The following is a 16,272-nucleotide window of genomic DNA, read 5'->3' as shown; positions in this document are numbered from 1 at the left end:
AGACACTTTTAAGCACATTAATGTCATAAATACAGGAAAAGTTATTTTAATATCATGGAATATTAAAGATTTTTGTGATGAAAAGCAGAACACTAGAAAGTCGTGGTGTATTTTGTTTGAGGATCTCTATGTCATTTGTTTTTTTAGGTAGCATGGCTTTACTAACTGCGATTTGTATCAAAGTTAAGCATTGCTCTTTGTTATAATTTGTGAGTTTTACAATATACATACATGTATGTTATAGCTATATTTTACATATATAAACATTTATGTATTACATTATATTTACTTAAAATATTTAATTTATATCTTTTTATTTATAGCTCACTAGACCCTTTTTGTAGACATTTGTGTGATGAACAAGGGCAGGGGATTAGGCTCAGTGGTTCCGCCACCTGCCTCACAAGTGCAAGGTCCAAAGTTCGATCCCCAGTACCAAAAAAAGGAAAAAAAAAAGTAAAGCTGCTATATAGTATGATCTCCTAACATTGTCACTAGTAGAAACCCTCTTGATGGGAGTGAAGAAACTGCTTTGGGCTAGATTTACTTGTGGAGCAAATAATAATAAAGTGAGTTTTCATCTTATTGCTGTATTATGTTCATGGAAAGACCCTGTCTTAGTCACTTTCCCGTTTCTAGGACAAAATGCCTGACATCTATGGAAGAGGCTTATTTTAGTGCACCGTTTTAGTCCATGGTTGGATGGCTCCAAGGCAGAAACAGGATGGCAAAGGGCTGGCCATGGCAGAGGAAAAGTTGCTCAATCCAGTGCAGCCAGGAAGCGGAGAGAGAAGGGAGGAGCCCAGAACAGAAATACATCCTTCCAGGTCACACCCTCCGGGGACCCGACTCTCACCAGGCCCGGCCTCCTGACAGCGCATTCAGCTGCTGAAGTGGCCGTGGATGAAATCCACCGATCAGCGTAATGCTGCCAGGATCCAACCAACTTCCAAACACATGAGCTTCCGGGGGACTTTGAATCTAAACTAATCCCATTAACATGGCAACCTACATATTCATATTTCTAAATCTTACCCTGTGAGGTCATTCCTAAGGCCTTTCACAGTCTCTCTTTAATAAGATGAACTAAAAGATGGATAATTGAAGAATGTGATTATCACTCACATCCTCAAACATATTGCCAGTTGACTGCTGTCTTTTAAAATGTGTTTTAAAATATTGGTTGTTAATTTATAAGGCGCTACTTAGCTTGCCCCCAAAATTTGAATGAGGAGATTGACTATATTTTAATTATGTACTTACCCAGACTTGCAGTCAAAAGGTCAGAGTTCAAGCTGAGGTCTTTTCCAGAAAACCTAGGTGTGGCCTTCTGGATTATGTTAGCTCATTGAGGCTGTTACAGCAAAAGACTATAGAATGAGTAACCTATAAAACAATAGAGACTTATTTCTTAAAATTCTAGAAACTGAGAAGCCCAAGTCTGCACTGGCAATATCAGGTCTACGGTGAGGCCCTGTTCCTTTCATTGCAGCTCTTGCCCCTTTCTGTGTTCTCAAATGCTGTAAGGGGCCACACAAATGTCGGTGGCCTCTTTTATGTTGGCCCTAATCCCAGTCATGAGAGAGGACCCCTTGTTACTTAATCACCTCCCAGCAGGTTCCACGCTCTAGTACTGTTATTTTTGTAATTAGGTTTTAACCTATGAATTTTGAGCATGTGTGTGTGTGTGTGTGTGTGTGTGTGTGTGTGGTGTATGGAGGGGGCAGGACAGAAACATTTAGACCACAGCACAAGTGGAGCCTTACACTAGAAACCCAAGATGGGCATTTTAATACTTCCGGGCAATCTGGAAAAACCATAAAGGCTGAGGGTGATCCTTGGTCAGCAGAGGAGAAAATCTGCAGATATGGGTATATGGGTCTTTACCCTTGGGACAAAGTCAGGAACAATTAAGCTACAAGGAGAGTCTGCCTCTGTGCCTGAATCATATTTAATAGTCAGCTCCTATGTTTATGATGGGTGTTGCTTCTGTCTTCACATGACTGATTTAAGGGACTCTGTTTTGTGAGAGTGTGGTGGTATGGTTTGTATGGGGATAAAAGAGTTAGTCTCATGGAAAGAATTGTTCTGTTTTCCCTTAAATTTATTTGAGTATCTTTCTGAATGAAGTGGTATGAGTTTTAATGCCGAATCCTTGTGTTGTCCCTATATGTTATTAACAGGCTTGCCGTGGTCAGGCCTAGTTTCACAACATTCAGCTATAGCACCACAAAATTGAAGCAGAATACAATTTATTCTTGTTTTAGCTTGTTTAACTCTTACATGATTTGTTTGGGAGCTCTTTATCTAATTTAATAGTAACTTTATTGCCATTATTAGTCAGATTTCTATTGCTGTGAGAAAGTAGCTGAGAAAATGAATTTACAAGAAGAAAGATTTGTCTTGACTCACAGTTTCAGAGGTTTCAGTCCATGGTCATCTGGCTCCATTGCTTTCAGCCCTGTGGTGAGGCAGAAATATCATAATGTGGGGTCATGTGTGAAGCAAAGTTGCTCATCTCATGGCAGCCAAGAATCGAAGAAGAAAGAGCTTGCTCTTATAAAAAGCCTCTTCTCCAAAATTCACTAAATTGTGAATCCATGAAGTCAGAATCCTCATGATCCTGTCACCTTCCAAAGGCAACCACCTCTGGACATTACTGCACCAAGGACTAAGTCTTCAACACATGAACCTTTGGGGGACAGCTAGGCACCAAACCATACTATTGACCATTGTTTTAATTACTAGAAAGACATAGGGGTGGAATTTTCCTCTGTGTGCAGTCAAAAGAAATGCTGAGGGCTGGGGATTTAGCTCAGTGGTTCCACTGCCTGCCTTGCAAGTGCAAGGTTCTGAGTTTGATTCCTGGTAGCAGAAAAAAAAATAAATACTGAGCTAGGTATGGTGGTGCATGTCTATAGTCCCAGCACTTACTCAGGAGGCTGAGGCAGGCGGGTCATCACAATTTCGAGGCCAGCCTAGGCTACCTAGTGAGTTCAGTCCTAGCCTAAACTACATAACAAGGCTATGTCTCAAAAAATAAACAACAACATCAGGGATTTAACTCAGTGGTACTGCAACTGCCCTGCAAGCACGAGGTCCTGAGTTCAATCCCCGGTACTCAAAACAAACAAACAAACAAAAATCAAAACATAAACAACAAGAGAGAGAGAGAGAGAGAGAGAGATTCCTTGACTTGATCCTGTAAATATTTCTCTCCAATGTCATGGCCATTGATGGGAAGAGTTGAAAAGTTTCTGTGATATTTTAACTTTAATACTGTCTCTAGTGAGAATTGTCTCTTTCCTTGATTTCAGTTATACATACTGAAAAAAAATCTTCCAAATTTTAGAAGCATTAGTTTTAAACTGAGATTGACATTATTTTCATGACAGAATTATCTCAACTTGGCAGCTGTCAGCTTATAGAGACATATATCACACATTTAAGGCAGGATTTAAATATTAACAAGGAAGACAAGATAGTCACCTTAGTTTGCAAACCTGATTTTTTCATTAATAACTATATACTCTTTTTCTCGGTTTTTACAAACATTTCCATATAATGTTTCATTTTAAAATCAGTCATAAACTGAAAATCTTCATATTATTCCCTCATGGGTATAATTGTATTAGAATGACCATGGCATGTAATGCTGCACAGGAAAAAAAACCCAGTAGGCATAGTAAGCTTCTGATGCCTAGTGTCTTCCTTTTAACATTTCTGAACTTTTGCTTCTGTTTTCCCAAGAGTTTGGGTTTCATACCCATTCTTTCAAGTGTTTACTTCTATCCAACTTTCAACTAATAGAATTGTTTTCAATACAGGAACTGTGACAATGCAAGACCTTCATGTTCCCAAATGCCTAACTCCAGGCTATGATTAAAGGACCACAGGGCAGCTTCCTTCTAGGTGTTTATTATCAAGTAGTGTTGTCTCATTGTTATTATATTCTTTTAGACATGGTGGTTGAATGTATTTTTCCTAGATTATTATTCTTCGTACTCTGCTCTTCCTGAATGATCTAGCTATTTCTTGATAACCCCGCAGCGCCCCCCCCTTGTGTGTGTGTGTGTGTGTGTGTGTGTGTGTGTGTGTTGGTCTGTTTTTTGTTTTTTGTTTTTTTTTGATACTACTACAGCCTGTGAAAATTATAAATGAATGAGTTTTCTTTGCTTTGTGGTTCTCGTGCAATGTTGAAGGATCACATCTGATGACAGCCTATTTTCTGGCAGAATCCTGAGCTGCAGTGAGTATTGTGTAGCCAAAGTCAGAGAGTGTACAAGAGTCCTAACCAAAGAGGCTTTTACTTTTTTTTAAATTTTTAGTAGTGGATATTTGCTATTCATCATCTACATTCATTTTTGAGTATCGGTGCATTTATAGGGCATATCTTGATCATTTTCTAGTACCTTTGCCCCTCCCTTTCCCCATCACTTTGATTCCCTTCCCCATTTCCAACACATCTGCCTTTTATAGCAGAATCACTTTTGGATAACCTGTTAACCACTTAAAATATGAATCATATAAATAAGTTAATCCGTTTATGAGGGCAGAGCCCTAATCACCTCTTAAAGTCATGATTGCACTTCCTGATATCTCATACTGAGATTAAATTCCAACATAAGTTTCAGAGGTGACAAATCATATTCAATCATAACAGTCTCCTTTTTCTGGTTTCCTCTCTTCCCCTCTCCAGACTGAACTGTGGTCTAGTTTTTAATCAACGTCTCATTTATTCTTGTTTCCACCCTCCTATCTTTTCATGTTATGAAATTCTCATCCTTGAATACATGCTCAGCTGTCATCTCTTCTTCAGTAAGGCTGAGGCCTCTGGGAAAAATGACACAGCAAAGCTGAACATTAGGTTGATGATTCATAGTTTCAACAGTGTTACTACTGGCCACTCCCTCCCTTTCTCTGCCCCTGCCATAGTGATAAAAACTCCACACAAGGATCTGCACATCTTCCTTAATAACAGTCTCACTGTCAAAGCGCATAGCCTCCTTTGAACTCTACACAACGTAGATTATCAGGTGTGATCTCATTCCTTCTCCCTGTGTCCTTGGCCACCCCACCCTTCCCGCCCTTCTCCCTTCATTGTCAGAGAAGGCATTTCTCTTGTTTAAGACCAAAACTTCACTTATCATGTTGATCTCCTTTCCTGCCCACACCTCTTGGATCAGAATCCATCAATTATTTTTTTTTTTTTTGTATTTGTAAACCTTTTTAATTCCAGCACTACCAATGATTAACATTGTGACCTTGGGAAAACTTTCTGACCACTCTGTGTCTCAGCTACTCTTACTGTGCAACTGTGATAATGATGTACCGAATCCTTCAGGTCTGTGACATTCTATCTGAAATTTTGAGGGTGGTGCCTGGTATGTAATAATGATTAATTTAATGTTAAATATTGTATTATAGTTCCATTGCTGCCTTATAAATTACCACAGATTTTGTGATTCTGAAAAACACAGAGGTTTGAGATGCGACTTAGTGATAGAGCACACTCCTGGCATGTCTGAGTCCCTAGGTTCGATTTCAGTACTGCAGATAGCAACAACATACATTTATTATCTTATAGTTTCCGTGACTTGGGACTAAGAGTTTGGGTGAACTGCTTGACTCACCTAGACAGGTAGAAAGTAAGGTGTGAGCTGTGGCTTCTGTCTCACTGGAGGCTTGGGTTTCTCTTCTGATCTCTTTATGGAAGAAATTGTTGTAGAACTGAGGTCGCTATTTTCTCACTGGCTTTTGGTAAGGACTGCTCTCCAAAGCAAGAGGTTGATCTTAGGTGCCTGTGGCTCTCTATTCTAATTACAGTAGTTTACTATTTCTTCTTTCTAGTCACAATGGAGCATCTACCTGAAGCTTCACCCTCTTTTGAAAAATGTGCCTCATTAGGTCAAGACAGCGCAGATGAATTCCCTGCCTAGTTTACTCAAAGTCTATAGGGTAGTACTGTAATCAAGGTAGTGATATGCCTCATACTCTGTAGTTTCTCTCAGATCAAAGGGAAAGGACTCTGCAGACATGGATTTTGGGATCATCCTAGAATTATGCCTACCGGAGCTATTGTTAGTAGTTACTGTTACTATTACTGTTACTAGTAATGCTGCTAGTGCTACTGTTACTACTGTTTCTTAGCCTCAAACTTACACCAACTAAGCACTGCCCAGTAGAAATATAAAATGTATCACATATATTATTTTAAATTTTCAAGCCCCACTTTAAAGAAAAGAGAAAGGAAAAGTCATATTGATTTAATAAAATATTTTATTTAACCCACTGTATCCAAATTATCCATTTCACTTGTACCACATATAAAATAACCATTGAGACAGTTTATATTTCTTTCCTAATGCTACGTCTTCAAACTTCTGGAGTGAACTTTGACTCACAGTGTGTTTCCCTGGGAAATGGCTACATTTCAAATCTTTCAGTAGCCACAGAATGAGATGTTGCCATATTGGACAGCACAGCTCTAACTGATGTTAAAAACAAATGCACAGAGCTCTCCTCCTGAGTTTCAGTTAGCTAAAACCAGCATGGAGTTTCCTTTGTGGCCTTTGAAATAGAGTTTCAAAACGAAGGGTTATGTTCCCTCTCTCTTTTGCTTCATTTTACTTTTCAAAACAATTGTACTATTGCACCTGATTTTCTACTGAAACTCTTTTCACTGTGTTCTCCAGTTGGTCCCAAATTACCAATTGGAATCAGCACTTTTTTACTCATCTTACAGAATTTCTGCAGTAGTTTTCATGCAGTTGATTTCTCTGTCTGTCTGCAGGCTCTGATTTCTTTTTTTCTGGGAGCTGGAAATCACAGGATCCTTTCTGGATGTCTTCATACCTCATACCACCTCTTGTAGGCCTTCCTCAGGGGCTCCTCTTCTGTTCATATTACTTCAAATGCTGCTCCTATGATTCATCCTTTGCCTCTGTTCTTTCAAGTGGTTTCCATTTTGAGTGGGTCTCATCCACATCCATCTTTCAATTATCTCATCTTTCAAGTAACTCAAATGCATTCATTTCACATCCAGACTTTTAAAATATTTAGGATCAGCACCTTTTCTAATTTTATAATGAAAAATACCAAGAGTGTCAAGATCTCTCTCTTTCTCTCTCTCTCGTCTCACAACACCAATCTTGCTCACTTTCTTTGAAAATATTTCTTGAGTCTGATTCTCTTTTTTCCATCTCATCCATATTCTTTAGTTCACACTTTCCATATATCTGCCCAAAGCATTGGTTTATTCTTTGGATACATTCCCTTTCACTTGTGTCCTATGCAAGGAAATCATTCCTATCCTGTACAGGGGGAAAAAAAACAGATACAATTCTTCCAATTGAGCCTGTGGTAGCAGGATGCCCTAACTTTTTGTTTGAGAAATCTTACAGCCAAAATCAATATGGCTTAATATGAGGTAAATATTTTTACACTCAGGGATTATCTTCTTGTGGGTTCCATGCACGTGACTGTATCCATCCTGTAAGAGAGGTGGGAAATGTAGTTTCCCTGTAAGGTGGAAGAAGCCGGGAAATGGCTTAGGAATAAATAACCAAGCCTTGTCCACATTCATAATTTGTTTTTGTTTCTCCAGTAAGCTCTTACTGCAGGTGTCATGCATGTAAAGAGAAAAAGCAGGTGCTTGTTTCAGATACACAGTGGTTCCTTTTTAAACCTCCAAGAAAGTGCTTCACTATCTGGCCCTTTTCTTTGCCTTGTTAATGCACCACATTTGCTTGATATTCCTCCCTGTCATGCATTTGCTTAGGCCCTCCTGTGTCTTGAAAACTCTCTTTACCTCTTTTTACTGCTTGCCTTTCCAAGGGGCTGCATCTGCTCTTCCCTTTAGCCTCAGATCAAATACCACTGCTTCCAGGATGAGACTTCTGCTACTGTCCTCCTCAAGAATGCATGTGGTGCCTCTCTTTTTGAGTTTCTATATGTTTTTCTGACGGTAATGATCTACCATTACCTGGTTTTCCCTTATCTTCTCTTTTGCCTTTGAGGTTCTTGAGAGCAGGGCTGCTTTCTTCAGGGCTTTTCAGAGTGACTACCACAGAACTCAGTCATGTTTTGTTGGATAAGTCAGCTTTCTGTTGCTGGGAAAAATATTTGGCATACACGACTTAAAGGAGGAAGCGTTTATTTTCTTTCAGTACACAGTTGGATGGCCAAGGCAGAAGAACATCATGGCAGAAAGGCATGGCAGAGGAAAGCTGCCCACCTTATCATACCCAGGAAGCAGAGAGAGCATGTGAGAGCCAGAGAGAGAAGAAGGCAGGAGGGGCAAGAATACAGCCTTTCACATTACACCCCTGGTAACGATTCCCTCAGTCAGGCCATAAGACTTTACAGCACATTCAGCTCTAAGGTTAGTGTCAGCATGATCCAGTCACCTCTCTTGCCCTCCTTACCTATGAGCACTGTTGCACGAGGGTCAAGCCCTCATGGATTCCTAATGAGTGCTACCTCTAGCTCTGACCCTGCCAGTTCTCTTATCTGGGACCACTTCCATGCTCTGCTTTTCTTCACCTCTGATTTGTCTTTAATTTCTCTAAGTGTGTCTTTGATATAAGATTGCAAGTTTAGGTGTTTGCACATGATTTGTCTGCCAAAGTCTTTAACTTTACATCTTACATATTGGAGGAGTTATATTAAAAATAGCTAGGTAAGGGCCAGCGATATAGTTCAGTGGCTTGGTGCCGACCTGGCAAGCACAAGGCCCTGAGTTTGATTCCCTGTAACCGCCCAAAAAAACATTATATATATATATACATATATATATATATATATATATAGCTAAGAAAGTAGGAAAACAAATAAACTAAAAGCAAAAAGAAGAAATTCTCTATTTTGTTCAATTGGTCAACAATACCCTTTGCTTGGTGTGGTGCTGTTGGTAGGTATGCAGGCATCCAGTGTTTTCTGAGCCTGGTTCTTCTGCTGTGTCTGGAAGCTTTCTGAGAAGTGAAGCCACGGTAGGATGAGTATTTTCAGCCTATCCAGATTTGAGTCTACAGATTGTGGTTCATGTAAAAATATTGGCTAGTGCTCTTCCACAGAAAAAAGTCCAGCTGTTTGGGGAACAGAGAACAAATATTTATCCTCCATGACTGATAATAGCAATCTGGATTCAGCAAAGGAAGAACAATAACGTAGGACTTTTATAGTCAGTCAGCCATGATCATACCAAATAGTCTTCTCTGACCTAACTGCCTGAATAGCTAGAGGATAACAACCCACAAGAAAAAGGAAGCAGATAATTTCACAACTGTTTGATCATTTATTTTCACATTCATCTAATGTATGCGAAAATGACAAAGATGACTATTGTCTGTACCTAGGATTCAAGTTACCTTTTAGTAGGGGAAATAGTTTCAATATTTTGCAAATGTGTCTTAAGAGAGCTGTTAGAGTATAGAAAAACCTCCAGCAAAGGGAGGACAACCTAATAGAGAACCTGTCTGAACCAAGTCTGGAAAGAAATGGTAAAGATAAGCTAATAGGAGAGAGAAGATGTTCTGGGGAGGGATATTCCTGGCAAAGAGAGAAATGTATGTAAGAAAGCATTTCAAAGAAAAACGAAGATTTTTTTTATCAGTGGTGCATAAAGAGTCAAGCAAACAGTAAAGACAATGAAAGTACAAGTACAGATAGAGGGATCCATAGCACGGATGCACTATCCCTGAAACTCAGAGGAGGAGTGGTTCATTTTGGTTCATAGTTCCAATGGGTTCAGTCCATGGTCAATTGATTTCAAGGCAAAAATGGCACAGTGGAGGGATTTGGTGGAGAAAAGCTGCTCACATAATGGTGCCCAGGAAGCATCAGAAGAAGGGAGAAAACCAGAACAAGAATATACCTTTGCAGGTTATGCCTCCAGTGATCACACCCCACTTCTGAACAGCACAGTCAGATATGAGTGCTCCCACGATTCAGTCACCTTCCAAAAGCCCCACCTCTGAACATGAGAGATTTGGGAAACATTTTAGATCTAAACCATAACAAAGACATATTGATTAATATGAATGATGAGTGAAAATAGAGATGATGCTTAGTTCATTTTATTTTTTGGCTTTGTTTATAATCATGTGTTGCCTCTACTTCAGGTAAGAATCCAGGAGGGTTTGAAGATGGAGGGGTGTTATTTTAGACTCTGATTTCATGTTTTGGGAAATCTCAACAGAGTCTACTGCTGTCTCCTGTTCCCACCTGTCAAGTGCATATATGAAGTGGTCATTCTGGGCACATGTTTGGTTAGGGATGTAGATGTAAGAATCTTTAGTGCCTAGATAAGAAAAGACGCCTGCATGCACAGGAGATGAACATTTGAGAAATAAGTGAAAATGTTATCTGCCTCAAGTGACTGAAAGGAATTTTCATAGAGATAGGATGAAAGGCACGTAGAATATTTCTCTAAAAATCAAAGCAGGAAAGTATTTCAAAAAGATCACAGTCTACAAAGTGACAGATAAGTTCTGTAAGGAAAAGATGAAAGCATATGAATTGTGTTGGCAGCTGTCTCCAAGCCATGCCTCCACTGTTTTCTGAAGTGTAGTTGTAATTAGTGAAAAGTTGGAGCCTAAAGCTTTCATTGGAGAAGTGGATAGGCAAATCATACACACAATAGAGCCATTAGGAATAAAGTTATGTAAATAGTTATTATTAAAATATTGTTATTATATATTTTTGGATATGAATATGCATATTTGTTAGCTTTCCTGTTGGTGGGATAAAATACTTGATTTTGCAACTTATGAGAAATGGCTTATTTTGCTTTATGGTTTCAAAGGATTCAGTTGCTCGTTTCAAGGAAGAAAAGCATGGCAGAAGAGAGGAAAGATTCTCAACCTCTAGCAGCCGGGAAGCAAAACACAGGGGAATAACGAGAGTGAGACCTATACCCCCAAATCACTCACCTGCTGATAAACCTCTTCTGTCTGGGCCCAGTCTCTTAAGAAAGCTCAGCTAGGAATGTAAGAGTGGTTATTCCACTGATGAGTATATACCCCCGAGCCAATCATTTTCCAAATCCCCACGTGGGAACACATGAGACTTTGGGAGGACATTTGTCTGTGTGCCTATATACGAGTACAGTATTACTCGGAAGAATTCACAAGCTCTTCTCATTTGTTATACATGAGTGGAGATTTAATTCCCTTTTTCCTCTTATTATATTTCTTTTTCTGTAATAACCATATATGGATTTGATAAAATGAAACGTGAAAGGTACATTTTTGCAATAGAAGAGAAAAGGCTTGGTTTGATGTGATAAATATGAAAGGCAGGGTTGCTCATTCATGTATAGTTTTAAGAAAAGAGTAAAAGTGAAAGGCAGTGTTGGTGGGTGAAAGGGTGAGTGGATAGTAAGAAAGACAGGTGCCGAGGGGGCGGGTGAGACGTGGTCTCTGTGCAGTGGTTTTTTGAGAGATAAGAGGAAGCTTTTAAAAAGTCCTTTCCATGGGGCCGGGGATTTAGCTCAGCAGTTCGGTGGCCTGCCTTGCAAGCTCAAGGACCCGAGTTCAATCCCCGGTACCAAAAATAAATAAATAAATGAATAAAATAAAAAATAAAAAGTCCCTTCCAGGCAGCTTCAGGAAGGAGAGGAAAACACAGATGGAACAGTACCAGAGAAAGTGAAGGGGGATGGAGCCAGAAAAACAAAGTTGGAAATTACACTTCCTAGGAGAAAGAACCCTTCGTCTTCTGAGAGGGGAGACAACAATTTGAGTAGTTCTTTGAGGGGGAGGATGATTAAGAAAATCCAGGGAGTTCAAATTTTTTAGCATATTAAATATGAGGGCCTTTCCAGTATACAAGAGGGGAAAGGGATAAAAGGCTGAGATGAACACCACCAAGGTTTGCAACTGTCCTAAGAAAAAATGTATGAGCCGATTAATCAAGGAAAAAAATAGTACGGACTTCTACAGCAAGAGTTAGGAAACTATGGGGCCGGGAATTTAGCTCAGTGGTTCCGCCGCCTCCTTCGCAAGTGTAAGGTTCTGAATTCAATCCCCAGTACCAAAAAAAAAAAAAAAGGAAACTATGGCCCATGAACCAAATCTAGCCCATGGCCAATTTTATAGCCCCTGTTTAAATATGAATCTTATATTTTTAAGCAGTTGTTTTAAAAGTGGGAGAATAAGAATATGTGAATATTTCAGGCCACCCGTGGCTCACAAAATCTAAAATATTTAGTGTGGTATAGAAAATTTTTTTCTAGGGTACCCAATTGAGGGTAGAATCCCTGAGTTCCTAACAGAAATCTCCTTTGTTCTAAAAACAGTTAGTAGCCTTTTTAACAAATGATCAAGGGAAGTTTAATTTATTAGTGGTCACTCAATTGCTGTTATAGATGGTACTTCTACAGATATTTGCTTTAACAGTATTTGTTATACTCAGTGAGATGAACTGACTCTAAAAGTAAGCCCTGATTGAAAGTATTTGTTAATTTCCATGATGTAAATACTCCCACTGAGACTAATTCAATTTATGAATGCAACATCACCGAATGAGTCTTTGGGGAGAAATGTGTGGAGATAGTTTTCATAATTCATTTTGGCAATCTTTTACAAAATCAATATCTTCATGCTACGTACTCTGTTTCTATAAGTGCATTTTATTTCACAGTGGAAAACAAGGCCTTTTGAAAGACAAAAATTAGGGGAATCGAATTCTCTACATTATACCATCATTGAGTTTATTCTCAATAAGGAACTGGAGTTTGGAGAAATAGCTGGTACCATTTTATACTATATGAATTTTCTAACCACTTTCAGAAAACAAATTACACTGACTAAAATGTAGAGAATGGTGAAAAGTTGCTGCTTCTATTTCTTGTAGCTACAGCCTCATTCTATCCAGGGCTCCAGTGATGAAGATGAAATCTCGGTGAAACATACAGCTCTTGCTTCTATACTAGAGCACAACACACATCTGGGGATGTGAGAACTGTGTTTTGCAATAAATTCCTAGTGTTGCCGAGACCTCTTTGGAGATGCGAACAAATGGGAAAGCCCAGAAATTACAGGATGCAGATGGAAGCCATTTAGACCAGTTTGTACTACAGCAGAATTAGGAACGACATCCCTGACCCACCTCTTTATCTAGAAGAGGAGATGACCCTGAAACTATTCACTCCCCCATTTCTTCAAGAGAGCTTGCTGCTACAGTGGAACACCATCACTACTCTACGATATGCCCCCTTTGTCTTCTCTAATAGGACATGTTCTTTCAGCTCTCACTTTGACTTTTACAAGGACCGTGGGTTCCATGCTCATTCGGGCTTATTTTCTTATATTTTGTAGCAACTCCCTACATTTTTTCTTTCATATTTTCAGGTGCAAGAGAGTTCTAGTCTCTATACACCTTAAAAATCTCAGTGTAAAATGTGAGGGTTTCTAAGAGTTAATAAATGCCTCAGAGTTATTCATGCCTTCTCAGGGAGTAGCTGTGGGCATTCTACTAGACACTAGGATGACTATCCGAGCTAATCGGTGTAGACAGTTCCCACTAGAGCATCATGCTTCTGCGAAGACGTGTTTCATTAAAATGTTTCAACTTCTTTTAATCAATGTAAACTTTGATTAAAAATGGGATTAAAAAATTGAAAAGTACCCTAGGCACTTTGACACTGAGAATAGAAAAATGAAATAATTACATATAATAGAATGGAGGTTTATTTGGATAATTTCTTAGGCAGTCATTAAAATATGTAAATGTTAAGAAAAAAATGACAATAGATATTTGAACAAAATGCAATCAGACCAAACACTTGGAATGAGAGACATAATTCTTTGAACTAAGGTTTCCATTTAACTAGTGTGAGCTTTATTCTGGGGCACATAACTTCTTTTACTAGAATATATCTTCAGAGAAGCGTTGCTTTATCTTCATTCTCCATCACTGAAGGTTGTCAGCCTGGTTAGCTAATGCCTCGTGAGGCTTCCTGTAATTGAGAAGAGCCAGCACTATGTGGTATAATTTTGACCACTCACATTTTTGTTTTGTTTTCACTTACTTGCCAGTTCTTGGCTACATTCTAGATAAGTAAATGTATTGCTGTTATCTTTATGAATAATGGATTCATGAATCTGAAGTGTAAAATAAATTTAAAGATTAACTGATAGCTTTCTAGAAGTCAAATGAATATCCTTTTTTAAGCCTAAGCCCATTAGTGCAACAATTTTTAAAATTCAAGAGTTACAAAAATCTCAATCAGCTGAACCATGACTTATTTAATTCCATGGTTTATTTAATACATAAACTTCAGGATTTAGAATGAGAAAGAGAATTTTATTTCATCTTGTCCTCTCTCCCTTTAAATGGATTGATTCTTTTAAATATTTACATTTAACTAAGAACATAGTATGAATCTTGAATTTATATTAGAAAGGAACAGTTTTGGAAAGTGTATTAATTGTAAATGTAAGTACTTCAAACCTAACTTTGTCAAAAAAAACCTGTTTGTCTTTCATAAATGGGAATAATGTATTTAAAAATAGTGCAAAATGTAACAAATCATGTAGTATACCAAAATTCCTACATTTTTGTAAAATTTGAGTCATTCAAAGTGATCATTTGTAGTTCCATATATTTTTAAAAACCAAACGTTTATGAATGTGTAACTTATGCTAGGTCTTCTGAAATGTTTATAATTACTCAGAAAGTTCTGGGCTCTCTTATCTGTCTCACAACTCCTTCCCAGTTGCAGTTCCATGTTTCTGAGTCCTCAGCTGAGGCCCTGAGCAGTGAGATGACCCACCTCCCACACAGTCTCCTCTTAAATTGTTTCAAGGAGCTTCCTTCACAACACAGAAAGTCTTTAAATAATTGCTAAGCTTATGCCACCCTCCCCCATCTCTGAAGTGGTAGCTAGACTTTCACACAGTGACGTATCAGAATTCTTAGTTATTTTTATCAGGAAAAAAGTCATAGAATGTTGCTTTCAAGGATGTATCTTAACTATGCCTGCGTTTCTGATTTCATCTCCAGGAAGAATGATGGCATTTACTGAGATGAAGTAACAGATACTTGGGGGATTTTTTTTTTTTTGCTTTGTGTGTATTTGATTATTAGCTTATTAGTAGATTAGTAGTAATGTGGGGGGTAAGGTAGATGATTAGGGCTGGGGCAAAGTGGTCAATTAACTGGGTAGAATGTGTCCAAAAAACAAAAAAACAAACAAACAAAAAAACAGAAACAAAAAGCCAGAGCAAATGTGTAGAACACAGGACCCACGATGACTCCAAGGGTCCTGAGAGTTGTATACAGAACTGATCAGAAAGTAATATTTTCAATCCCTCATTTCAATCTGGCATTGTTTTCAGGGCCAATCAGAAGTGATATTTTAAATCCTTCATGTACATCTGGCAGGCAGCTAACTAAATCTTTAGATGGAGAAGTTTAAATCTGGCTCCAGGCCAAGTGAGTTTTTGACAGGACAAATGTCCCAATGCCTAACTGCCTATGGGAGAAGCCAATCCAGGAAGTGTGGATACAGAGGTCCCTTTCCTTTCTTCTCAGGGCCCTGCGAGTCTGTTCACCCATGGACCTCCTCCTGCCTTATAGAGCATATTTCCTTTCTGCCTTAAATAAATGTGCACGTTCACAGCCTTTTCTGTGTGTGTTCTTCATTTCTTCAAGTTACCAAAAATCTGGGAAAAAGTCCTTCCAGACCTGCAATCTGGTGACAGGGAACTTTATAGAAACTGGTGTCCACTCTGCTCTCTGCATGAATTTCGCAACTGAGCAGGGGAGAGACTCTGAACAGGTTCTTTACCCAGATTTATTTTCTGGAGACTTTTTCAACTCCTTCTTGCTCTTTAAAGTCTACTGAACTTCAGCTTGAAATTTTATTCTTATTTTCTCTCTGTTCCCTTGGACTTCGACTAGAGTCTTTTCAGGCCTACTCTCCAGGGGAGTTTGAACACAAGCTCCTCTCTCTTTTTTTTTTTTCTTCCCCAATCCTGAAAAATGGCTGCACTTGCTCCCATGCCCATCCACAGAGCCTTCTATTAAGCCTTAGAAATATCATTGTTCAAGAAAAAATAAATAAACAAAAATCAAAATGAGCCGAAAGTATCACGCAACAGCATACTAGGGGCTCCGAAAGCAGTGATGAGGCTCCTAAATCCATCCTATCCTTAGAATGAGTTACAGGTTCTCTGGCTCCTACTGGAGAAAAAAAAAAAAAATTTCAAGGCAAATCTGTAAGAACCACAAAAGGATTGATTAAGCAGAAATTCTTAAAGTACACAC

At 38.7% G+C, this 16,272-nt stretch overlaps 1 protein-coding gene across 1 annotated transcript in view; it reads left to right on the top strand.

Moving 5' to 3' along the window:
• Window positions 1–16,272, top strand: part of CUNH8orf34 (chromosome unknown C8orf34 homolog) — a 358,931-nt gene that overhangs the window by 63,951 nt on the left and 278,708 nt on the right.

The sequence above is a fragment of the Fukomys damarensis genome, unplaced genomic scaffold (assembly GCF_012274545.1).
Source record: "Fukomys damarensis isolate Sample0158 unplaced genomic scaffold, DMR_v1.0_HiC HiC_scaffold_5, whole genome shotgun sequence".
Taxonomy (NCBI): Eukaryota; Metazoa; Chordata; class Mammalia; order Rodentia; family Bathyergidae; genus Fukomys; species Fukomys damarensis.
The sequence above is the reverse complement of the archived record's forward strand: the minus strand, read 5'-3'. Positions and strand labels throughout refer to the sequence as shown.